This window comes from Heterocephalus glaber, unplaced genomic scaffold, assembly GCF_053883595.1.
Source record: "Heterocephalus glaber isolate CG9 unplaced genomic scaffold, H.glaber_assembly_v1.0 deba00000896, whole genome shotgun sequence".
NCBI classification, from domain to species: Eukaryota; Metazoa; Chordata; class Mammalia; order Rodentia; family Bathyergidae; genus Heterocephalus; species Heterocephalus glaber.
The window spans coordinates 6,888,333-6,915,187 of NW_028258170.1; the positions used below are offsets into that span (position 1 = coordinate 6,888,333).

Consider the following 26,855-nt stretch of genomic DNA (forward strand, 5'->3'; position numbering starts at 1 on the left):
AGAAATCTGAAAATGTGACTGTAGAGCACTTGTTGACAATCTGGAATCTGTTATTAAATAGATCCAGTGGAGATCTACCATAGAACAAAAGGAAACTTTAGATTACTGATCTATCCCTGGGAGAGTTTCCAGCAGAGTCCTGAGGGAGTACACATACTAGATTTTTGTCAGGAAAAGATGAAAATTTAGAACAAAGCACTGGATTGATTTTTAAGCCCATGTCTCTTGTAGTATGCTCTTTAGAAACCAGTTCCATGCTATATTAACAGCTCACAACATTCTTTTAATAAAAGATTCCAAGTCAAAGAATGTTGGAATATATAATATTAAATGCTGGCAAGCTTGTATTCAGGAACACTTTTACAGAACCTTGAATATGTGAGAGTTCTTGGTGATCTCCCAGAGAAGCTATTCTGTTCACTTTCTTAAATGAATTAACCATAGGAAGTTTTCTCCCTGAAACTTCTCAAAAAACACGAGTGGCTCCAAAGGAGGGTGGCATGGCAGAGGGGCATCGCAGAGGATAAACAATTCATGGTAGACAGAAGGCAGCAAGTGACAAGTGACAAGCAGTGACACTTGTTCTGTCCCTTATGTCCTTTCCAGGCTCCCCACCCTTAGGGCAGGTAGCACTCATACCCAGAGTGGGGCAGCCTTAATCCCAGCATCAAAGGAGTCAATCCTGGAATCACATCCTTGATCTCAGCAGCACACACCCTAGATCCAGCCCTGTCCGAAAAACCCCACCTGTGACCACACAAGTCTTTGAGGGGACAGCTAGATACAAGCCATAGCATTGCTCTTCCCCAAGGTCTAAAAAATTATGAAAGGTAAACATTCTGAATGACTCAGGACACTGAGGTGACCATGACAATACAACTAAAGACACTCACAAACTGGGTATGGTGGTGTACACCTGTAATCCCAGTACTCAGGAGGCTGAGAGAGGAGGGTCTGTACAAGCTTGAGGCCAGACTGGGCTACACATGGAGACCCTGTCTCAAACAAACAAACAAACAAACACAGAGGATGACTTCCAGAACTGCTTCAGAAAGAGGCAAGAAGGATGTGTTCAAAGAGAGGCAAAGTATTTTGAGGAGGATTCATAGCAACAGTGGGTTTTGGGGGCCATAAATCTAAAATTTAAACATTCATCATATTCTTTTTATCATACTGTGTAATCTTAAGTACTTTATCTACCTATGTATTTATATCTTCATTATTATAAGATCACTTCCTACACATAGCATTCTTTTAACATGCACGTTTAAAAATGTGTGGTTCTAAGATAAATACAGATCTACTATTGTTAGAGGTTGCACAGTTTTTCTGTACATGCACATACTGTAGTTTCTGAGTACCTCCTGCATGATGGACACCAGTGTTTCCAATGCACTGACAGACAGAGGACTGTATCCATTATCCAAGCATTGAGACCCCTTTCCACTTCCATGAAAGCAGGCTGTGCTAAATCTACTCTTCACTTTTAAAATCACTCTTCTTCCTTCTTTTGCTTTTTTCTAACTATGGATTTCCCCCAAGTTCCTACTATTGACCTCTACTGAATATGTATGTCTTCATGGATTCAAGTATCATCTCTAATTACATGCTTCTTTAATCTATATCCAGAGCCCCTATAAATATCCCTACTAAGCTCTCAGATGGCTTCCCTGTATTTCAACTGCACCTGGATATCCTGCCCTTACATTAAACTCACCATGTTCAGTGCTAAATTCATCAGCTACTCCACACTGGCTTCCTTTCTGTACCGCATTATGTGTGCCAGGGGGCTGAAATAACTTTCTCATTTTAAAAATATTTTTTCTCCTTGATTTCCTGTATTCAATCCACTGAAATTTATTCCTTCATAATGTCTTTCTCATGTTTCTATTTCATTTGTTAATACTGAGCTTATATTATATACTGTTACACACCGAATGTTGACCTCCCCCAATTCGTATGTAGAACCCTAACCTCCTGTACAATGGCACAAGGAGAGGGGCCTGTGGAAGGCAATTAGGTCATGAAGGGGGAGCCCTCTTGAATGAATTACTGCCCTTATGAAAAAGACCAGAGAGGGTTTCTTTGTCCTTTTTCTACCATATGAAGACACAGCAGGAAGATAGCCATCTATAAAACAGGTCCAGACACCAAATCTTCTGGTGCCTTCAACTTGGACTTTGTAGCTTCTGGTAATGTGAAAAATAAGTGTTTCTTCTTTAAGCCACCTAGTTTGCAGTACTCTGTTACAGCAGCAGGAATTAAGATAGACATTTTAAGAAGTTTGTAATTTAATCTTTATAGTAACTATGGTGCTAGCTTTGCTGCATTTTATAAGTAAAGAAAGTAAGGTTTGGAGAAGCTGAGCACCTTACTGGGGTCATGTGGTTCATGACTGATTGAGTTGAAGTCAGATTCAACTCTTCTGACTCTGAAGTCCATGGTTTTCATAGGGGAGCATGCTGCTTTCTTTCATTTCTCCTGAGATGATCTTCCTCATTTCCCCATTTTCCTGTCTCCAGTCTGTTTCTGCCTCAATCCATTCTCTCTGATGTATGTTTGTGGCCAGGTTAATTTCTCATAAACATGTGTATTCCAAAGGTTTAAGCCACCAAAGAGCTTTTTATTCCAGCAGTCAGGGAAGGGCCCTGTGAGGGTCCAGCAGCAGCTTCACAGAACTTCACATAGGTGAAAAATGCTTTTGCATTCTCTGTAATTTTCAACAACAGAAAGACTATAAATTAAAGGAGGGTGGTTAAAAACCTTCAAGAAGTCTTAAAGAAGACCTTGTGTCAGGTGACCTCTGATGAGCAGATGGAGAAGGGACAAGCCAGTAGAAGAGACACTGCCTTCCCCCTTACTCCCTCCTACACACCAAGGGGAGGCGGGTCCTCTCCACAGCTCACGTCCGGCTCTGGGAAACCTACCAAAAATCCTCAGTGGAAAGGGGAAAAGGAAACTAATGTTTTGATTAAGTGAATATTTGAAATTATTTCGTTCCAAAGAAAAATATCCCAATTAAAGTGCCAAACATTCAAAATTCACGAACAGAAAACAGATGCAACATGTGTTCAGCTTGAAACTGATTTGAGACTAACTCTCCTGAAGCCGAGTGAGGACGCATTTAAACAACATGATTCTTAACAGAGCTTTGGAGAGGGTTCTCACAGGAGACAAGGGGGTGCTGCACACACATTTAGTTATCCCTGTAGGCTGTGCATATACCAAATGTAATAAATATGTCTGCTATTAAGCTCTGCAATTTCCACATGCTTTTTAAATGACTGAATTACTGATTGCATAAGACACTAAAATCTTTTTTAGAAACATATATGCTGGTATTGCTTTTAGATCCAAATTACAAAAATAATTAACCAGTAGAAAAAGCTCTTTTTCTACTTCCCTAGTTCATTGCTTTCCTAAAAAAATTTTCCACTTCCCAATTTGGAAAACGAATTTGGAGCCAAGACTTTCTCTTAGAAAGGAAGCTTCAACCACATTTTTCATCCTTCTGTCCTTTTAGGAAAATCAAGGTGAAAAAAAATATCTGGTAATTTCTTGCATTCCTTCTGTATAAAAAGTATTTTGGGGAGTAAAAATAGGATTGCTGCTTTAAAAATGAAATTGGTATCAGAATGGCTAAATTTTAGCTAATCTTCCATTCAAGTGGGTCAAAAAGTTTGAGCAGGCCCATAAAATGCTTCCACGTGCTTCCCAGCAGAAAGCTGATTGTGGAGAGCAAACTGTGAAATCACAGTATTTTGTATTAGTTTTATTGTTGCTGTTTTTAAACAGTTTTTGAATTCAAAACAAATTCACATAAAATGTATTCCACAAATGTATTGAGAGTCGCTATGTAGAAAACACACTGCGCAGCTATGAAATTTTCATTTGAGTTAAACTTTAATATTGGTTAATTTATGTTAATTTCATTGACTGATTTTTAGAAAAAAGTTCAATGTGATATTGTTTATTTTACTTCTTCACTGTCCTCCTTTGCAATTGACAATGTACCCGTGTAGTCTGAATTAGTAAGAACAGATATATGTTGTGCATCCAGTAAAATTAACAATTGAGTCTTATTTAAAATGTGGTAAAATCAAATAAAATGTGGTGTAACATCAAACGTTAAGTAAAATTGGAAATATATAGATACAGTGTGCAGTCTGAAATTGGGCTGTAACATAAATATGAATGTATCGTCTAAGGTTTTATGCTAGATGATACCCTTGACTCCACTTCCCCAGCCTCCTATTCCAACCCACAGCCATGCTCTTTACTATGCTACTTTACAATTTCTCCCACTGCAGCCTGGGCTTGGGATGAGTCATGAGAATTACTTTGATCAGTAGAGTGAGACAAAAGTGCTAGAAGTTTTTACTTGCTCTCTTGAGTCCCTGGCAGCCACGAGAATGCTTTGCCAGGGATTGTCCACAGGTGCCAGAACACTAGAATTCAGAGGCTGGAAGTGAGTTTCCCCAGCAAAAATATGAGAACAGTCTAGGACTGAGCTCCTGGCAAGCTAGGAGCTTGAGCCCAACTGACCCTACCTATATGAGTTCATCAGAGGAGCCATAGGGATCTAACAATTAGGTAAGTGGTCAGCAGAAATTTATTCCTCAAAGTCCAGGAGGACGGAAGTCATGATTGAGGTGATGGCAAGGTTGGTTTCTTCTGTGGCCTCATGGCCATCTCTATGTCCACCTAGCATTCTTCTTTTGTGCATGCCTGTGTCCATGTGTCATTTTGTCAGGACCAAAATCACCTTGGATGAAGACCCACCTAAAAGACCTCACTTTCATTGATCTCTTTGAAGCCTCTATCTCCAAATATAGTCACATTCTGAGATACTAGATATTGAGATCTCAACGTATAAATTTGGAGGACATAATTTAGCACATATCATTAGTCAAAATTAGTCTAGCTCAGTCTATCCTCACAGATTCATGGGCTATAATAGATTAATATTTTAAAGCAGTGAGTTTTGGAATTTTTCTTTTTACAAAACAATAGCTAACCAATACAGTACAGATTGTATGAAAAGTTATTTCAATATTCATTGGGTGATGAGATTTTTAGTAATTGAAAAGTGTTTTCTTTAAGAGTATTGTTACATGTGTTTTCTTTAAGATTATTGCTTTTATGCTATTTGTATTTTTCTCAATGTAAAATAATATTTTTCATTATTATAAATAATATACAAAATATTAAAAACAATGTGGCCTATAATCTGTTCCCCTCTCTATCCATGGAAATTGTATCAAATATCTTTCAATTATTTTCCAATTCATAAACACTCATCCTTACAAATTTTTACACATATATTCATGTTTTTACAAAAAGGCATTATATGTATTTTAAACTGCTTTTTTAAAATAAAAATTTCCAAGAATAGTGTTCTATGTTAATAAATATAGAGCAGCTGTTGAAAATGTAGTTCAGTGGTAGAGCATTTGCCTAGCATGCAGGAGGCCCTGAGTTTGACCTCTAGTACCATAATAAGTAAATAAATAGCCAAATCATAATTTCAATAACCATATAATATGCCAATCTTACTTTTAATTTACTAATATTTAGATTGCATTCATTTCTCATAATTACCTTATTTTTATAGTAAAATGGTTGAAATTGTATTTCTTCCTAAAATCCTTTGACATTTCAGGTTGAAAAAAAATACATATGGAGACTATTACTAACTCTAGTTTACTGTGAGATTTCAACATTGGCCAATGTTACATAGGTGGCTAGATCAAATTAAGGATGATGATCTCGTTGTATTAAACATTAGCTTGACCAGTCTCTACTGAGTTACTGAGAAAGTATGACACTATCCCACCTGAGACAGCAAGGAAGCAGGCAGACGGGGCTTTAGATACCTACCCTCCAGCCTAGCAGGGCGAGCCGCCAGGCATGTTCCTGGGTAACCCTAGTTTAGATCCACAGGCTGCATATGAAATAGGAAAAGAAATTCAATGTAAATGTTCAAAAGAAGCATACTTGCTTTTCAAGGTTTTCTCATTTATAATGAATAAATTGGACCTTTTCTGAAGAACACTGGATATTTTTCTTGGTATTTCTTTTTGAGTAAGAGAGAAATAAAACTCTCATTTTCCTGACAGGATAAAATTTACTATCCTGAGTACTTTTCTAAGGAGGGTATTTTCTTGAGATTTTCTGTTAGTGCCTTTCTCCCTTGACTCTGGCCAGTGAGCTGTAACTTCGGGTCTGGTCTCTCTCTTGCTTTCTACCATCCTGTATTCACTGGCCAGGCAACAACAGAAAGTCAGTGCTAATAACTGCTACCTCTGCAACCAACTGCTGCACAGCGGGGGCCGCTGAGTCTGCAGTCCTGGGACTCAGGCTTGATTGTGACTTTGTTTTTTTTGTTTATTTTTTTTTCTTAAAGTCTTTTATTGGTACATTTTAGGTATACAATATGTTTACATTTATCATTGGGTGCTTGTACCTGTACATGACGTATCTTGGTTCTTATTGTTTCCCCATTACCTGTGCACCCTTCGCCCCTCCACCCTTCCCTATTTACATACTTCATTTCCATTTTTTTTTCTTTTCTCATAATTTTTCCTTTTCATTCTTTCCTTTCCTCATCTCCTCCCACCACCCCTATCGCTTTGGACCTTTTCCTATTTCAAAGTATCAATTATTAGTTATTAATCCTTTTAGTCCTTATTACACTCTCAGTTTCTCACACTAGAGAAACTATTCGGTATTTACACATGTGTGTCTTATTTATTTTACTTAAGAGTATGGCCTCAATATGCATCCATTTAGCTATAAATGACTCTAGTTTCTCATTCTTTGTGGCTGAGTAGTACTCCATTTTATAAAAAACCCACATCTTCTTTATCCAGTTTCCAGTTGATGGGCACTTGGGCTCTCTCTAAGCTTTAGCTATTACAAACTGTGCTGCAATAAACACGAGTACACATATATCTCTGTGGTATGACTCTTTTAATTCTTTTGGGAAAATACCCAGCACGGGAATAGCTGGGTCAAATGGGACCTCTAGCCCTAGTTCTTTGAGGTATCTCCACACTGATTTCCATAGTGGTTGCACCAGTCTGCACACCCACCAACAATGGAGAAGGGTTCCTTTCTCTCCACAGCCCTGCCAGCATTTGTTATTGGTTGATTTCTTGATAGCAGCCATTCTTTCTGGGGTGAGATGGAATCTCAGTGTTGTTTTCATCTGCATCTCTTGAGTGACCAGTGATGTTGAACATTTTTTCACATGTTTATTTGTTGCTTTTACTTCTTTGTCTGAGAAATGTCTGTTCATTTCAGGGGCCCATTTTTGAATTGGGTTTTTGAATTTGGGGGGTCTGATTTTTTTCAATTCTTTATATATTCTAGATAGTAGACCTTTGTCTGAGGTACAGCTGCTAAAAATTTTTTCCCACATTGTAGGTTGTCTGTTAGTTCTGTTAGTGGTTTCTCTTGCAGTGCAAAACCTTTTTAATAGGATGAGATCCCAGTTGTTGATTCTTTCTGCTAGTTCCCATGCTATTGAGGTTTTGTTCATAAAGTCTTTTCCTATGCCAATATCTTCAAGAGTTCTACCTAACTTATCTTCCAGCAAATTTAGTGTTTCTGTCTTAATATTTAGATCTTTAATCCACTTAGATCTTAGTTTAGTGCATGGTGATAGATATGGGTCTAGATTTAATCTCTAACAGGTTGAAATCCGGTTTTTCCAACACCATTTATTAAATAGGCTATCTTTCCTCCAATGAGGGTAGTTGGCTCCTTTGTCAAAGATGAGGTGGCTGAGTATGTCTGGAGTTGTTTCTGCATCTTCTAATCTATTCCACTGATCCTTTGATTGTGACTTTGTACCAAAAAACCTTTATCTGAGGCCGAGGATTTAGCTCAGTGATTCTGCTCCTTAAGCGCAAGGTCCCAAGTTCGATCCTCAGTACAAAAAACAAAACAAAGAACATTTACCTCTGGAAAACAAGAATGTCTAGTGATGTACTTGTGTAATTTCTCCTACAGCCACTCATTGTGTCAAGTAGTACACTAAACAGAGGTGGATTTACTGTAAAGTTGGAAAATGCCAAGGAGGATATAATATTTTTATCTAAGCACACTGAATTCAAATCAGTGTAACCCACAAATTATGGAAACTCCATACCAAACTACTTCCTTCATTTCCATCAGTTAACTTAGAAAGCACAGATTAGAGCAATTATATTAAATATTTCATTTAGTGCTTTTAGCAAGGCTATGTGTTTTTAATATTAGGTTTCTAGGAAACAAATATGCACACTGTAGGATGATGAAAATGACAAGTGCTTTTACCATATACTCACTTAACTCTCAGTACACACTCAGCCAAAGTCTAAGATGTAGAAGAATGAAGCTGGGAACCAACAGATATGCGTATTCAATTGAAATCAAAGGCCTGGGCCAAAAAAAAGGACCAGATTTTATATTGACAAATTTAAGATTTAAATATAAGAAGTGGGAAAAAAGACTAGAATCATAATAATGACAGCAACAACTGTAATAATTTTAACTTTGCAATCACACTTTAATTTCCTTCTAAAGTCAGTAGAAGCACATATTTTAGTAATATAAGCTTAAAGTATAATAAATGTAATTACCTTTATTTTTTTTCTTCACTATCTCAGTTGTAAAAATTTCTTTTAGTTTCTGGCATAAGGGCTCTTTATCGATTTCAGCAGTGATTTTTATCAAAATATTTTCTGGTGCTGAAAACCACTGTTTCAACAAAGGCCAGTTGTCCAAGAAGCCTATAATTCTCTTCTGTATGTGATCTCTTAAGTTCTGGTACCCACATGTATCTTGGTTTTCAGCAGTGCCATGTTGACCAATATCTTTATGAGCCATTTCATGTGAAAATTCTTCAGCTATGATAGCATTCATGCGATTCAGCAAGAAAGTATCTGAAATACCTAGTAATATGACAAAAATCAAATACAGAAGAAGGAAGAGGTACTTCTTTTGAAGTCATAGGATTCACAGCCAATGTGGATATTTGTGTTTTCTTTGTCTCCATTTCTATGAGGTTTCTATTGCAGCCAGTGAGAGCTTCCACTAGAAGCTGTGCTTGGTTTAAGGCATTGGAAAACCATCAAGGATCCACCCTTGATTCACAGACATCTCATTAATACCATTTACTATGGTGCTAACTAATAACTCATCTGGAATGCTCTTTCCTTTCTTTGGCAGTTATTGTGATTTTGCACCAAGCTGAGCACTGTACAGTGAGTTCAGAGAAAGGATCACTATCACTTGATTTGACTTCTTCAGTTTTGGGTGTTCTATTAGTATGTGTACTAGATGTAGTTTCACCTTGTTTCTGGTACTGGTTCACCTGAAACTGGAGCATCTAAAGATACATTGCGAGTCCTGGCTTTCCTTAATGTCATTCTGCAGATCTGATGGAACCTCTCCACCTTCTTTCTGAATTGGCAGGTCCTCAGTGACTTTTTCATTGTCAGAAAATACTTGGATAGCTTTTTGGACAAGAGGGCCCATACAAAGTACCTGAATAGGAAACTCTCTCTGTAGAGTCTTTAAAGTGATAGTTTTCCCACTAAGTATTTTTCTCAGTAAGCATCCTTTAATAGCAAATGAAGGCAGTTCAGGCTCTGTTGGCTGAACTGGAGGAGGAAGAAGAGATTTTTCAATGAGCCTGTGAAGCACATAGCCCAGTATGGGATTCTTGGAGGGTGGTAAATTATCCATCATTTCTCCTAGTGCAGCCCATTCTCCAACCATGTTCTTATCTTCTTCCTAATCTTTGTTATCTAGCAAGCCTCTTTTATCCAGTTCTCTAAATTGTTCTTCAGAGGGATTAGCAGGCATAATATGTTTAATAGAGGTTTGTTCTTATATGGGCTTTCCATGAAAGAACAATCAGATTATTTGTTGACATTCAATAGCCTGCCACTTTAGTGGACAAATCAAGTATTTGATCCAAAATTTCTCTGCATATCTTATAATGCTTTCTATAACAAGCCTGAGCTCTTTCCACAGCAATCTGTTCATGAACTTCTTTCTCTCTGAAGATTTGTTCTTCAAAATCAATCTTGGCTTGTTTTGCCAAAGCTGCTTCTCAATCAAGATCTTTAAGTCATCTTTCCTCATATTGTTTTTCTCTGAAAATTCTGTTTTGCCATAAAATCTCTTTTTCATGCTGAACGTGCATGAGCTGCACAGCAGTCCTGGGCTCCTGTTGGGACTGTGGCATGAGCCCTTGTATCAGCTGCTCCCCATGGTAAGCCTCCTCCTGTGCTTCGTGGACAGTGAACTGGTTCATTACCAATCTCTGCCATCTTTTCTCCCTTTGGTCTCATGCAAAAGCATCTTCTTCTAGGGGCTTCTGACATGTTTTTAATGTAGTCATCATCTGAGTAAGTGTTTAATGAGTCGGTAGTTGTACGGTCTGCTGCATCTAAACCAGGCTTGGATGTACTGTCTTTTTTTTTTTTGTATTAAATTCTTTTATTGGTACATTGTAGGTATACAACACAATTACATTTCTCATTGGGAATTGTACCTTTACATGATGCATCTTGGTTCTTATTTTTTCCCCATTCCTAGCCCTCCCTTCACACCCTCCACCCTTCCCTATTTACAAAGACTTTATTTCCATTTTTTCCATTTCTCAGCATTTTTTCCTTTCCCTTCTTTCCTTTCCCCTGCCCCTCCCACTAACCCTACCCCTTTGGACCTTTTCTTCCTATTTTACATTATCGATTATTCATTCTAATAATTGGTACATTTTAGGTATACAACATAATGACATTAATCATTGGAAATTTGCACCTTTACATAGTCTCTCTTGGTTCTTATTTTTCACCCTTGCCCAGCCCTCCCTTCAACCCCTCCAGTCCTCCCTATTTACAAAGATTTTGTTCCTATTTTTCCATTTTCTCATATTAATCCCATTCCCTTCTATCCTTTCCCCTAGCCCTCCCACTTCCTTCCCCTTTGCCGCTTTTCTTCCTATTTCACATTACCTATTATACATTTAGTCCTTATTTACACTGTCAGTTTCTCACAGCAGACAAACTATTCGGTATTTACACATGTGTGTCCTATTTATTTCACTGAAGAGTATTGCCTCAATGTGCATCCACTTAGCTATAAATGTCTCTAATTTCTCATTTTTTATGGCTGAGTAGTACTCCATTTTATAAAAAAACCCACATTTTCTTTATCCAGTCTCCAGTTGATGGACATTTGGGCTGTTTCCAAGTTTTAGCTATTACAAACTGCACTGCTATGAACATGGGTGCACATATATTACTGTGGTATGATTCTTTTAATTCTTTGGGGAAGATCCCCAGCAGTGGAATAGTGGGATCAAATGGGACTTCCAGTCCTAGTTCTTTGAGGTATCTCCATACTGATTTCCACAGTGGTTGCACCAGTCTACACTTCCACCAGCAGGGGAGCAGGGTTCCTCTTTCCCCACAGCCCTGCCAGCATTGGTTATTGGTTGGTTTCATGATAGCAGCCATTCTTTCTGGAGTGAAGTGGAATCTCAGCATTGTTTTCATTTGCATCTCTCGAATGACCAGTGATGTTGAACATTTTTTCATGTATTTATTTGCTATTTCTACTTCTTTGTGTGAGAAATGTCTGTTCATTTCAGATGCCCATTTCTGGATTGGGTCTTTAAATTTGGGAGGTCTGATCTTTTTAAGTTCTTTATAGATTCAAGATAGTAGACCTTTGTCTGAGGAACAGCAGGTGAAGATTTTTTCCCACATTGTGGATTGTCTCTTCACACTGCTGGTGGTTTCTCTTGCTGTGCAGAAGCTTTTTAATAAGAAGAGATCCCACTTGTTGATTGTTTGTGCTAGTTCACGGGCAACTGAGGTTTTGTTCATGAAATTTTTCCTACACCGATGTCTTCAAGGGTTCTACCTAACCTCTGTTCCAACTGGTTCAGAGTTTCTATTTTAATATTTAGATCTTTAATCCATTTTGATTTTAGTTTAGTGCATGGTGAGAGATACAGGTCTAGTTTTAATCTTTGGCAAGTTGAAGCCCAATTTTTCCAGCACCATTGATTAAAGAGGCTATCTTTCCTCCAGTGAGGGTGTTTGGCACCTTTGTCGAAGATGACATGGCTGAGTGTGTCTGGTGTTGTTTTTGCATCTTCTAATCTGTTCCACTGGTCCTCAATTCTGTTTCTTTGCCAGTACCATATTGTTTTTATCAGAGTAGATTTGTGGTAGAGTTGCAGGTTGGGGATTGTGATACCCCCTGCTATGTCTCTGTTACCTAGAATTGCTTTTGCTATTCTGGGTCTCTTCTTGCCCCAAATGAATTTTTGGATTGTTTTCTCGAGGTCTATGAAGTATGCTGCTGGGATCTCAATTGGAATTGCATTAAATCTATATAGCAGTTTTGGAAGTATGGCCATTTTCAGTATATTAATCCTTCCTACCCAGGAGCAGGGGATGTCTGTCCATTTCCTGATATCATCTTCAATCTCTCTTTTCAGAGTGCCATAGTTTTCAGAGGAGAGGTCTTTGATTTCTTTCATTCAGATGATTCCTAGGTATTTCAGGTTTTTGGATGCTATTGTGAAAGGAATTATTTGCCCTATTTCTCTCTCAGTGAGTCTGTCATTGGTGTAGAGGAAAGCTATTGATGTTTGTGTGTTGACCTTGTAACCAGCTACTTGACTGAATTTGGTTATTAAGTCTAGAAGACTTTTGGTGGAGTTCTTGGGGTCTTCTATATAGAGTATCATGTCATCTGCAAATAATGACAATTTGACTTCTTCATTTCCTATCTTTATTCCTTTTATTTCTTTCTCTTGTCTAATTGCTGTGGCTAATGTTTCTAGAACTATATGGAACAAGAGTGGTGATAGTAGACATCCTTGTCTTGTTCCTGATTTGAGTGTGAAGGATTTCAGTTTTTGACCATTTAGTATGATATTGGCTGTTGGTTTTTCATAGATGGCTTCTATCAGTTTGAGGTAGAGACCATCTATTCCAACTTTTTGTAGGGTTTTTATCATAAATGCATGTTGGATTTTGCCAAATGCTTTTTCTGCATCTATGGCGATAATCATATGGTTTTTGTCCTTGGCTCTATTGATATAGTGTATTACATTGATTGATTTCCATATATTGAACCATCCCTGCATCCCTGGGATGAATCCCGCTTGATCAGGGTGTATGATCTTCTTGATGATCTTCTGCATTCTGTTTGCCATTATCTTATTAAGGATTTTTGCATCTATGTTCACTAGTGAGATTGGCCTATAGTTCTCTTTTTCGGTTGGGTCTTTCTGTGCTTTGGGGATCAAGGTGATGCTTGCTTCCAGGAATGAATTTGGGAGTATTGCTTCCCTTTCAATTTCATTGAAGAGTTTGAACAGTAGTGGCAGCAGTTCCTCTCTAAATGTCTTGTAGATTTCAGCAGTGAAGCCAATTGGATGTACTTTCTTTTGACTGGAGATCCTATTTATTAATGCTTCAAACTTTATGATCTCATCAGCAGCAACATCCGCTGCCTCCTGTTGCTTTTTCATCATTTTTGAGGTCTCAGAGTGTGACTGGAATTAGGTTTAGGAATCTGTATGAGAGCTGCATGATTTCATTTTGTCACCTCTTGTAGAGGCGTTGTTCTTGGGGAGCTCACTTTTTGTGTTTCGAAATTTTAAGCTTGCCAGAGTCTATGTGGTTGGTACTTATACACCGATCAGGCCACTTTTTCTTCTTTTTCTGAAGAGTAGTGGATGCTTAATAAAGGAGTTTTGATGCTGCTCCAGGTTTTTCTGTAATGATGCCTGGGGCCATATTCTTATCAAACTGCACCCCCGTGTGCTTGCTTTGGCAGTACATATACTAAAAACTGCACCCCCAGAAGGTGAAGCATTGGCTCCAAGTGGGAAAGATTATGAAGTGTGCTTTTGAAATCCTGTTGTCTGAACATTCTCAAGTGAAGCCCTCCACCTGATAACATTCTTCTGGCATGAGCTGAAGCTGAAGCCCTTCAATTGATACTAATCAAGTGAGAGAATGAGAGACTGGGGATGTAGCTCATCAGAGAGAATGCGAGTGAGACCTGGGATGTAGCTGAGTGGAGCCAGCACCTGCCTGGTAAGTACAAGGTCCTCAGTTCGATTCTCTGCATATTATCCCATGCATATTATCAGACCACAGTGCAAAGAAATTAGAAATCAATGGCAAAAGAAGCCAGAAAAAAAAAGATAAACTTGAGACCTTTCAAGGTAAGTGGATACATGTTGAGACCATACTCTTAAGTGAAACCAGACACACATGTTTAAATATCACATTGTTTCTCTGGTGTGAAAAACTGAAAGTGTTAATAAGGACCAAAATGTATAATAAATACTAAGAAATAGGAAGAAAATGTTCAAATTGGAAGGGGAACAAGGGATGGGGAAGGGGGAAGGAAGGAATTGAAAAGAAAAAGAAGAAAAAAGTGGAAACAAGGCTTTTGTAAATAAAGAAGGGAAGAGGGATTGAAGGGATGTGAGGAGCTTGGGGAGAAAAGAAGAATCAAGATATAGTATGTATAGGTACAAATTCTCTATGATGAATGTGATCATTATGTGTAACTAAAATGTACCAATAAAATTAATTTTTAAAAACACTGAAGAAAATAGATACAGAAGGACTTACTTCAACCTGATAATAGCCATTTATGATAACTTAATGTCTACATTATATTAAATGTGGAAAAGATGAAATGTTTTGTTCTTTAATCAGGAATGTCAAGGATATCCACTATCAACACACCTCTTCAATATTATAGCCAAAACAGCCAGAGCAATCAGGCAAGAGAAAGAAATAAAAGAAATATGCATAGAAAAGAAAGAAGTCAAATTATCATTATTTTCAAGTGATATTACTGTTTATACAAAAACTCCAAAATTCCATCAAAAGACTCTTAGAATTGCTCACTAATTTCAGCAAAATAGGATGATACAAAATCAAAACAGAAAAATCAATAGTGTTGTACACCAATAGTGAACTCACCAAGAAAGAAAATAGGAAAACAATACCATTCTCAGTAGCATCAAGAAAAATTAGATATGTAGAAGTTAGCCTAACCAAGGAAGTAAAAGAACTCTACAACAAAAAGTATAGAACTCTGAAAAAGGAGACTGAAAATTAATATCAGAAAATAGAAAGATGTCTCCTGCTCCTGGATGAGCAGAACTAATATAGTCAAAATGGCCACATTCCCCAAACTGAAATCCAGAATCAATGCATTCTAATCAAAATACCAACAGCATTCAGAACTAGAGAGAACAATGCTAAAATTCATATGCTCCCAAAAGAGACCTAGATTAGCAAAAGCAATCTTGGGGTAAACAAAAGCAATGCAGAAGGCATCACAATCCTGGATTTGAAGTTATGTTACAAATCTACCGTGATAAAACAGAGTGGTACAGTCACAAAAACAGACATGTGGACAATGCAAGAATAGAGGATGCAGAAACAACCTCAGGCACATTTAGCCACTTCATCTTTGACAAAGGGTCGAAAACATAACTGGAAAAAAAACCTCTTTTGAAAATTGTGCTGGGAAAACTGACTACCTGCCTGCTGAAGATTGAATCTAGACCCATATCTGACCATGTGCTAAATAAAAATCAAAATGGAGCCCAAAGTTAAAGGAGGAAAGGTTTATTTGGCTCATAGCTTGTAGAGGTTTCAGTCCATAGTTGGTTGGCTCCAAACCAGGGTGACATGGCAGAGGGGCATCCAGAGAAGAAATAGTTCATGGTGGCAGAAAGCAGGAAGGTATAAAAGCAGTGAAAAAGTACCAGCAAGTGACAAACCATAACCACAATAATCCTCTTTCTGTCCCTTATATTCTATCCAGGCTACCTACCCTTAGGACAGGTAGCACTCACCCACTGTGGGGCACCTGTAATCCTAGCATCACACCATGAGTCAATCCCAGCATCACAACCTTATTTCTAGCATCACACACTTGAGATCCAGCCACCTTCAAAAAGCTCCATCTATGACCACATAAGGCTCTTCAGGGACATCTAGATACAAGCCATAAATCTAAGGTTCAAAGTTCTAAATGGAAAGCATACAGTTTGCCTAGTGTGAAAGGACATCAGACAACTCAAACATTGAGGTGATGTTGCTTGTGCTTTTTTAAAAATTTAATTTTATTGGTACATTTTATGCTTATGTTCTCTGACCTTGGCGGAATTACATGAGCTTAGTTTGTACCCAGGAACACTATGATGAACTCTGAATATTATAATGACTTATTAGAGTATTTAAGAAATAATGTGCATAAAAAACACCCTGAGAAATGGGTCAATGGTTTCATCTTCTATCCGGAGAATACACTATGTCACATATCACTTGTGGTGTGGCAATTTTTGTCAAATAAAATCCTTCTAGTGTGTCCTCATCTACTTAATTTCTTTCTCTCTCTCTTTCTTTTCTTTTCTTTTGCAGTACTGGTGATTGAACTCAGGACCTTGCACTTGCAAGGCAAGCTTGGTGCCACTGAACTAAATCCCTGATCCTCATCTACTTTATTTACTGGATCTGGCACTGTGCAACATCTGATTCTTCCACAAAGTGAAAATGATCACAAAAGGTAAATGTTTTGAATCAGATGAGGACATTAAGGCAGCCACAAGAACACAACTAATGATGTTCATGAAAGAAGGCTTTTATTTATTTATTTATTTATTTATTTATTTATTTATTTATTTGGTACCGGGCATCAAACTCAGGACCTTGTGCTTGCAAGGCGGGCGGTGGAACCACTGAGCTAAATCCCCAGCCCCCCATAAAGAAGACTTTTAAAACTGCTTCAGAAAGTGCAAGAATGATGGCTGTTTCAGTCAGTGCTTACTAGAGAAACAGATTTAATGGAAGATATATAAATATATAAAAATTTACATGATTGGCTTACAATGGCTACCCACAGTCAGGTTTGGAAGAGTGCACAAGGGCTGTCTGTGTGCTAGAGAGCCAAAGGATCCAGTCAAAGGCCTGGAGCTCACTGTAGTGTCCTGTGCAAGTCCATATCAGGTGGCCAAAGGGTCTGTGATGGAGGCTGAAAGGTCTATGCTGGAAGGCTAGAGTCTGGGCTGGAAGCCAGGACACAAAGTCGATGGTGAAGGTCAAGACTGGAGCTTCTCTGAAGAGGAAATAAATGCCTGGACCTCAACCATAACTGGAAGTAGTTTGTGTTTTTTTCAGCCAGTCTATGAAACTATATGATCTGTGCAGCAACAGGTAGCACTCTTAGAAAAACACTGCCTCACTAGAAGGAGAAAATAAGATCTAGATTAATAGTTGCTTTGATTCCATCCAAAGCAATGCTTGGAGGGGTTGAGTTGTTTACAAGAATTATATCTCAAAAAAAGCTTAAAAGTATTTATATTAATAACAGCCTCTGACAAGATAAAATTCCCAATGATTGATAAAGTAGGACAATATGGTCCAAAATGAGTACAAAAACTAATCAGTAGAGGTAGACCAATGAATCATACAGATAATAAGTTAGATGCATAAATGAGGGCATTAAAAGTTCCATATATTTAAGAAGGTAAAGATTGAAGATAACATACATGAAAAAGGCCCAAATCCAACTTCTAGAGATGAAAAGTATAATGTCTGAATGAAAGAAAAATGGTTGGGATTAAGAACAGATTAGATTCTACAAAAGAAAATATTAGTACTCTTAAAGACACAGCAAGTGAAACTATCCAGCACATGTACATTAACTTGAGGTCCAACTTAGAAACCCCAAGTTCAACCCCTCTTAGGAAGTATAGGTTGCTAGATAGTCAGTGGAACCACCCATGAAGTGCCAACTAGGACAGACACAAGGTGATCAAACTCTTCTCTATAACTTTTCAAATACTCTGCGAATGTGGTCCTAATGAAACAAGACTCCACTTCAAATCCACTAAACATTTATTGAGCATCTATTCTGTGATTGATACTATGCATGATGTAGCCCTAGTTTGATCCTTATAATAACAATGCATCTATCCTAAACTAGAAGTAATGAATTAGAATGTCAAGTAAGAAAATATAAGTTAAAGAATGCTCATGTTAATTCAGAATGGAATAAACTATATAGGCATCGGGGAAAGTTTAGAATTCTCCACTGATTGCCTGAATATCAATTAACAATTTGACAACTATCTTGGAACCAAAGGGATTGAACTCCCAGACAGGACTCAATTTTGTACTCCTCAGAGTTTAACTCGGTGGTTCTCACAACTTGGGGTTTATAAGATTCACAGTACCAAGTTGTAGTTAGAAAACTATGTTTGATATGGATGATTTGGGGGGTAATTTAAGAATTTTTCAATAGTAATTTTGACTACACACAATTTTTTGCTTTACTGAAAAAAAGGCCTTATGGGACTAAAAGATGCAATGCCACAGAGTAATTGTGCCTGAACAGGTGGCAGAATTGGATTTTAATTGAGATCAGTGTAAGCTTGACAAAATACCAGAGAAGATCACCTTATAAGGAGGAATGATTTCTTTTTGGTTGGTGGTTTCAGAAATTTCAGTCCATGGCCACTTGGCCTTATCATGCTGAGCTGTGGTGAGGTAGCACATCATGGCAGAGAGTACATGGCAAAGCAAAACCTCACCTCATGGTGGCCAGGAAGCAAATAAAGAAAGCTGGCTTTATAACAACCCTCCCCCCAAAGCCCATCAACCTATGAATCTATAAATATACAATCCTTACATGAAGGTAGAGCTCTCATAATCTACCCACATCCCGAAGGGCCCATCTCCCGACGCTGCTTGCAATGGGGACCACACTTTCCCAACATGAACTTCTGGGAGACATTTAAGATTCAAGCCATAAAAATCAGGACAGTTTTCAGGTGGGAAACCTGCTCCCTTCTCAAGTTAGCTATTTTATTTTCATCGTAAATGGCCACTAAGCCATTTCTGGTGTTCCCACTTTTGATTAAACAAACAATGCTGACCATTTTTAATTTCAAAGATGAAGGTATTTTCACAGCTGGGCTCAAGAGTACTTAATTTGGCATCAACTTTCCTGGCACTAGCCTTGACCAAGGCTATCATTTTCTCCCAATAAAGAAGGTAGAGGTGAACAGAAGGCAGCGATGTAGTCACTCACTGTTTTCTGGGAGATGAGGAGACTTAATTAGTGGCATGAGTGTCCATTAGGTCTTCTGGAAGATGGAGATACTAATCACTTATACTTCCTAATCCTAGCCTCCCTGAACTATATTCCTTTCTTAAGAATGACACTTTGGCCCTTTGTACATATTGTTCCTCTGCTTTGCTGACTACTTCTCATCCTTCAAAATTCAACTGAGGATCCCCTGCTCTAGAAAGCAGGTCTCCTGCTGTGGTTTTGGGGAAAACCTAGGTTCTTGGGTGTCCTCCAGTTCTGGCTTCCACTGCCCATGTAGCTGCACTCAACATTTAGCTGTCAGTTCTCCCATGTGGCTCTAAGCAATTTAACAGGCAGAACTGAACTCTAATTCATTTTATACCTTATTATGACTGATAAGAGGTTAACATTTTTTTTTCAGTGAATAAAAGAATAGAAAGTTCTCTTTTCCATCTTGCAAGATGGTGGACGAAAAAGCTGAGAAGTCTGACACTAAAGAGAAGAAACCTGCATCCAAGAAGGCTGGTGCCAGTGACACAGATGAAAACATTTTATAATAACAAAAAGGGTAATATAAAGGCTAAAAATCCCAAAAAGGGACAGCCCCACTGCACTTGCATCCCTGTCCTAGTTAGAGGAATCAGTAGATACTCCCAAGCTGTTCTGTATTACAGAAAGGGTTTGTAGAAGTGGAAACACTCAGTTGCTAAACCCAAGGTTGAAAAGAAAAAGAAGATGGTTCTTGCTACTGTCACAGAACCAGTTGGTGGTGATAAGAATGGTGGTACCTAGGTGGTTAAGCTATGCAAAGATACTATCCTACTGAAGAGGTGCCATGAGCCATGGTAAAAAAAAAAAACCCTTCACTTAGCACGAGAAAAGTGGGAGCACGCATCACTCCCAGGGCCATCTTGGTCTTCCATACTGGGTGCCACAGAGGCAAGACAGTGGTTTTCCTGAAGCAGTGGCCAGTGGCTTGCTACTTTGACTGGGCCTCTTACCCTTAGTCATGTTCCTCTGTGTAGAACACACCAGAAATTCGTCATTGCCACTTCCACAAAAGAATTGATATCAGCAAATGTGAAAATTCCAAAACACCTCACTGATGCTTAATTCAGCAAGAAGCTGCAAAATTCAAGACACCAGGAGGGCGAAATCTTTGACACAGAGGAAGAGAAATACCAGATTTTTCAGAGCAGCCCAAGGTTGATCAGAAAGTGGTGACTCACAAATTTTTACCAAAAATCAAAGCTATTCTTCACCTCTGGGCTACATGTGAATACTTTTGCTCTGACAAATGAATTTATCCTCATAAATTGGTGTTCTAAATTTCTAAGAAATAACTGTAATGTTAAAAAAAAGGATGGAATGACATCTCTCTAGGACTTCAAACAAGAGAGCAGATGTAAAATATGAAGCAGAACTAACATAGTAGGCCTTCATAGTGGTCATTCTTTTCACCCCTCCCATCCCTACCAGTGCCTGCCTCTCAACAGCTTTTGCTTGACCCTTTTCCCTAGTGTCAGAGGTGACTTTAGAGGAATGTGCTAAGGGTAATTTCTTCTTATTAGTAGGGATGGAATTCTGATGGAAAATGTGTAGTTTCTGGAGTAGTTTTAAGAGGTTACAGATTCATCAATGGGGATGTTTATAGTGATAAATGATGATCTTGTTCCTTGGAATGTTTATAGTAAATTAGGTGTAGCCTGAAGCTCAATAAACACTACCAAAAGCTGACAGTTACCACCACCACTACCACCACCATTACTACTACTACTAATAATAACAGATGTTGAAATACATCACGAATCTTTTGATGCCTATCAGAAACAAGCAAGAGAAAATGTTAGCCGGGTCTTGTGGTGCAGGTCTGTAATCCCAGGACTCTGGGAGGCTGAGGCAGAATAATCACATGATTGAGTCCACCACGGGCAGGTTGGACTTAGTGAGAACTTTTCTCAAGATTAAAAATAAAATAGAAAGGGATAAGGATGTAGCTCAGTAAAAAGGTCCTGAGTTTAATCCCCAGTACCACAAAGAAGGAGGGAGAGAGGAAGAAAAAGAGGGAGAGAGGGAGGGAGGGAGAGAGAAGGAGAAAGGCAGAGACAGAGAGAGGAAGAGAAAAGGGAGAAGGGCAGAGGGAGAGGAGAGAATGTTAACAAGTAAACTCAGCTCTAGGGGAAGTTAAACAGTTCTGAATATAAATGCATGTAGATTTGATCAAGCGGTAAAGAATATTGACCACTAGAGGGAGCTCATGCCTTTAAAAAAATCAGTTACTACTGTGGCCCCTAAAGTTTCTAATAAATCAGTAATGACTTGGCCTTGAATTGTTTTTGGAGGCTTCTTATACTATGAAGGTGCCAGTGGGATAAGTAAGTGACAAAAATGTAAATCAATGTCAATGTATTATAAAACAGTAATCTCTGATATGTATGTGGAATTATGGCTTTAATTTACTTTTCATCCAAAACATGCATTTTTTAAAATTTTATTTTATTGGTACATTTTAGGCATATAATACAATGACATCATCATTGGAAATTTGTACTTTTACATAATCTCTCTTGGTTCTTATTTTTCCCCCTTCCCCTGCCCTCCTTTCAACCTCTCCATTCCTCCCTATTTACAAAGACTTTCTTTCCATTTTTTCATTTTCTCATATTAATTCCATTCCCTTTTTTCCTTTCCCCTACCCCTCCCACTTCCCCTTTTCTTCCTACTTCACATTATCTATTATACCTTTTAATCCTTATTTACACTTTCAGTTTCTCACACTAGAGAAACGATTCGGTATTTACACAGGTGTGTCCTATTTATTTCACTTAAAGAGTATGGCCTCAGTATGCATCCATTTAGCAATAAATGTCTCTAATTTCTCATTTTTAATGGCTGAATAGTACTCCATTTTATTTTTAAAAAAATATTTCTCTATCCACTCTCCAGTTGATGGGCAATTGGGATGCTTCCAAGTTTTAGCTATTACGAATTATGCTGCTATGAACGTGGGTGCACATATATCACTGTGGTATGATTCTTTTAATTCTTTGGGGAAGATCCCCCACAGTGGAATAGCTGGGTCAAATGGGACTTCCAGTCCTAGTTCTTTGAGGTATCTCCATACTGATTTCCACAGTGGTTGCACCAGTTTACACTCCCAGCAGCAGTGGAGCAGGGTTCCTCTTTCCCCACAGCCCCTCCAGCATTTGTTACTGGTTGATTTCATGATAGCAGCCATTCTTCCTGGAGTGAAGTGGACTCTCAGCGTTGTTTTCATTTGCATCTCTCGAATGACCAGTGATGTTGAACATTTTTTCATATGTCCAAAACATATTTTTAAAAGTACTTTCTTTGAAAAGACATGTTTATCCAAAAAGGAAAGTTGTGAGGTTATTTTGTTTTCACTTACTCAAGGAATGGAAGATTGGTGTCATTATTTATTATTATGTGTACATGAAATGAATCATGGTTCAGATTTATATCACCTTCTGTGCTGTGCCTTAAATCTATTTATTTTAACCTCATCTCTCTGCTTAAGTTGATTCAAGGGTTCATTTGTTTTCCCTTGGTTCTTCATGATAGTTTCTGTCATGACAGTGTTTGTCTCGGTAAGTCTTCATAGCCTCACTAACAACTCTTCCATAGTATCTCCCAAATGCAACTCACTTATACGTCACTTTCGGACAATTACGGTGGGCATTGGGGATTGAACCCAGGGCCTCATCGTGCTAAGCACACATTCCACACCTCCACTTCCAAGACTGATCTTCATGAAACATATTTATTACATAACTTTCCCTTTTTTTTATATAACTTTTCTGCTCAGGAATCTTCAGTAGTTTCCCATTTCCACAAAACAAATCAACAAACTGCCACTTGACCTTAAGATCCAGTTTCATATTCCCTCCTCTTTAGGCCTACCAATTCTAGGCTGGAGTAACTCTCTGTCTTTCCTGAGTTCTTTTTCCCCCCTTATCTCTTTATTGCTTTATTTGGTCATTGCTGTCTACATGTCTTAAACTACCTCCAAGACCAGATTCCTAAAGGAAGGAGTCTTCTCAGACACCAGTGAGATGCCTTCTTCATGTTCAAGTCTGGCCACCTGAGCTGGAGTGCTGGATTCTCTTGTCATTGGCCCAGCACTTTACTCTCCAGATGGCCCCTCCATGTAGCAGGGATGGACTTCCTTAAATCAGTGGTCTCAAGTTAGATCTCTTACCTCGGTGGCTGACTTTATCTAGAACATGCATTTTAAAGGACCAGATGGGGTTTTTTAATCCCTCTGTCTAGGAATCACACAGCATCTCTTCCTGCAAGTGCCAGCTTGGATGCAATGTAGGAAGGCATTGCAGAAGAGCATGTATGGTTTCTCAGGAAGCAAGCTTTGAGCCAAGCTATTTCACTGGCAAACATTTCAACATGGAAAACAACTACTTGACGTGTGGAAGGGAGAACACAGGCCAATCAGAAGAAACAGAAAGCATTAGAAACAATTTAAGACAAAAGGGATGATCAATCACTTAATACATATACCTATAAATCTTTTTATAATCTTCTTCTGGAGATGTTGGGTCTATGTTCAAATGAGGTAAATGTGAAAAGGTTCATCCCTTTTGAGTGTAAAGAGAGGGACAAGGATACTGAATACTTGAAACCGGGTAGGATTTTCTGCACTGTTCAGTAGAACACAGAACTGATGCTACATAAAAATCCAAGACAAGATCAAAACGTGATACAATTTCTACTTTGCTTTCTGATATATTCACTCCTGAAAGCTCCACCTTCTATGTAATCTGACTTCCTTTAGTCTGCCATGCCATGAGGAAGCCCAAACTAGCCTATGTGAAGAGACCACGTAGAGACATTATAAGACTAGGTGAAGAGACGGACACCCTGCCTGCTAAAACCCTAGCCCACACAAACTGTGATACAAAATAACTGATTCTGGCTGTTTAAATATTGTACAGTGACTTTACATGCGGCAATAAGTAACAGATGCAGGCTGTAAAAACTTTCATAACTGTATGATCTGCCTTTCTATTCACCTTTGTTTCCAACAAGGCATGATACAGACATCATCACCACTTGTTCCCTCCCACAGATACATGCCAAGGTCCAACACATATGGCCTCTGTCATCACCGGCCCTGCTGCTGTACTTCCTGGTAGATGTGATAACTGCCATGGGTCCACCTCACCACTACCACATAGGAGCCAGTTTCCATGCGGGAAACTCTTGCTAAGGTTTGGGATTTAGACATCAGCACCTGAGTCTCCCTGACCAATTTAAGAAATCTAAGGAGGGGAATATGTTCTAATTCCTAGAAACTGGGCAGATGGAGTCTTCCAAAGTCTCATGGGCGATTTTCGCAGCTCATGGTGACCAGCTAGGTCAGGGTAAGGCTGTTGTCCCTCACACCACTTCCCCCACTGTGAGTCAGGAGTCACCACAGTTTTTCAGACTCCAATCACTAAATCTCTGTTCATCCATATTCCCCAGGTTTCTTTTTGGCCTCCCTTTTGGGAACTGTTTTGCTTTTTGGTTTCTGTATCCAGTCACTGCCACAGCTCAGTGAGAAGGACCATCCCTCCAATTTCCGAGCAGGAATGTCTGACTCTTTCTGTGGTCTTCTGTGAGCTGCTGCGATTAATGCAAACAACAGAACTGCAGAAGGGCATTTTGAGAATGCAGAGGTTCTGTGAGCTGAAGGAAATGTGAACATTAAGATGGAAAGGGAGGACAGAGGGATAGGAGTCAAGACACAGGCATATACAATGAGACTAGCAGCCCTGAACAGATGTGGTCATGCAAGGGGAGCCTACAGGTGAAGTAAATGTGAATGACATCATCCACTCAAAGTGTAAAGGAACGAGGGAGGGAAAGGGATTCTGAATATACTCATTTATGGTCATCACTTGGATTTGATAGGGGATGCGGTTGGGAGGGCCTTCCTAATCTACTTGCTCAGATTTTCTCAGATGGCTTTCAGCTGGCAGGAGCCGACTGGCGGCACTGGAGAGCCAATTCTCTTTATCCCTAATGGCCCTTTGCAGATGAAATTAAAGGCTGGACTAATATTTAGGGTAAAGTATAAAGTTGCGAGCAGATGGAGAGAGAATATCCACGTAGATAACTTCAGATCTGCTCTTTCACTCTTAGGCTGAGTGTGCAGTACCCAGTTCTTTCTTTTACTTTAGCTGAAGCTTTGCTCCCCCCCTAAAGCTCATTTAAAGGTTAAAGACTTGAAATGGGTAATATAATTAAGACAAGCTCGGGAAGAAGTGGTGATGGCATGATGGGGTGCAGCCAAGATTGGAGAGGTGCCAGTGAGGGTTCCTTTTGTCCTTCTGCCCTAATTGTGTCTCTGAACCACAGTAGAATATTCTCAGGGAAAACAATGTCCACTGACCACCTTCCAAGAAAATCAGTAACAACACCCAGCTGTCTTTGAGAGGAAAGAAAATGAAATTAGGAAGAGACACGAGATTCTGAGAAATGTGCCAGAGCCACCTGCCACTCTTTCAGACCCCTCAGTGGGGTCTTGGCGCCTTGGACGAACAAAGGCACTGGGAGGAGAGCGCGGGCGTTGTGGAAGGGCTGGCAGGCTGCAGAGGGGCGGGGGCCGTCCGAGAGAAGCTGGGCCCAGACTCCCTGGCTCTTCTCTCCTGCAAACCATGGGCCCCTCACTCTGCAGCAAGGCCCGAGGACGCCCTCTACCCTACGAAAGGTTCTGGCCTGTAGCCGGGGAGGAGTCAGAGGTGCCAAAAGAAAAAGAACGCAGGGTGGCCTCGCGCCGCGCCGAGCCCGCGCCTCGCTTCTGGGCTCTAGGAATGGAGGCGGGAACGCCTGACCAGCTTCCGGTAACGCAGTCAGTGCAGTCCTGGCCCGCTGCGAGCGCTCGTTCCGAGAAAACAAACGCACAGCAGAGAAAGCCACGAAGTAGGAAACACTGCCAACTAAGAAACGTCAGCCCTATCTGACTCTGCTGCCGTGAAGGCGACCGCGGCCGCGCCGGAAGTGAGAGAAGCGCACACCGACGCGAGCAAGGAGGCGGACTTTCGAGGCGGGGGGGGGGGGGGGGAGAGAGATGGCAGGGTTTGCGCATGCGCAGTTCCGGCGGGCCTCCCGCGCACTCTGCGGAGAGGGACTTGGGCGCAAGCGCCTGAGGCCTTTTTGCTGTAGTGGTCCGATCTCCTAGACCCCAGTTATCTCAGGCGCTGCTTGGCTGGGATTTCCTGAGATAGAGTATTTTTGCTTATTTTGAAACGTGTTCGGTTGTTTTCCCTTTTAATGAAAGTGCCATTGGCTGAACTGATTATACTCCCGACTTTTCAGAGTAGCTTCTTCACCATCCTCGCTTCATGAACAGCAATAGGGAGCTGCAGACGCCTGAGAAGCGAAGCTCGCGGGAACCTGAGCGTTGTTGAGTTATTTTGAGGTGTGTTAGCCTTTAGGGTGTGAAAAAAATGCCTACATGCATTTTTACTTAGTATTCAGCACCAATATAGTAGCGGAGTTTAGGTATTAGAAAGAGGGAAGAAGAAATAGCATGGGTCCAGAGGTCAGAAAGGCATCTACCCTAGTCTTGAAGAGATGAGGACTTTGTTAGTCTTAGGTAATACAACCCACTGATCCACAAAGGTGGTATCTTTCTTTGACTAACTCATCCCGTTCCTCTTTTCCAGATCCTCAATGTGAGCAGAATTCAT

The 26,855-nt window shown here is 39.5% G+C and overlaps 2 pseudogenes; one reads left to right on the forward strand and one right to left on the reverse strand.

Annotated features, from left to right (window-relative positions):
- Positions 1-8,512: 8,512 nt before the first annotated feature.
- LOC101711903 (sperm flagella and cilia-associated protein 2 pseudogene) lies at positions 8,513-19,091 on the reverse strand (annotated as a pseudogene).
- Positions 19,092-19,607: 516 nt separating this feature from the next.
- LOC101712257 (large ribosomal subunit protein eL6 pseudogene) lies at positions 19,608-20,447 on the forward strand (annotated as a pseudogene).
- Positions 20,448-26,855: the final 6,408 nt, after the last annotated feature.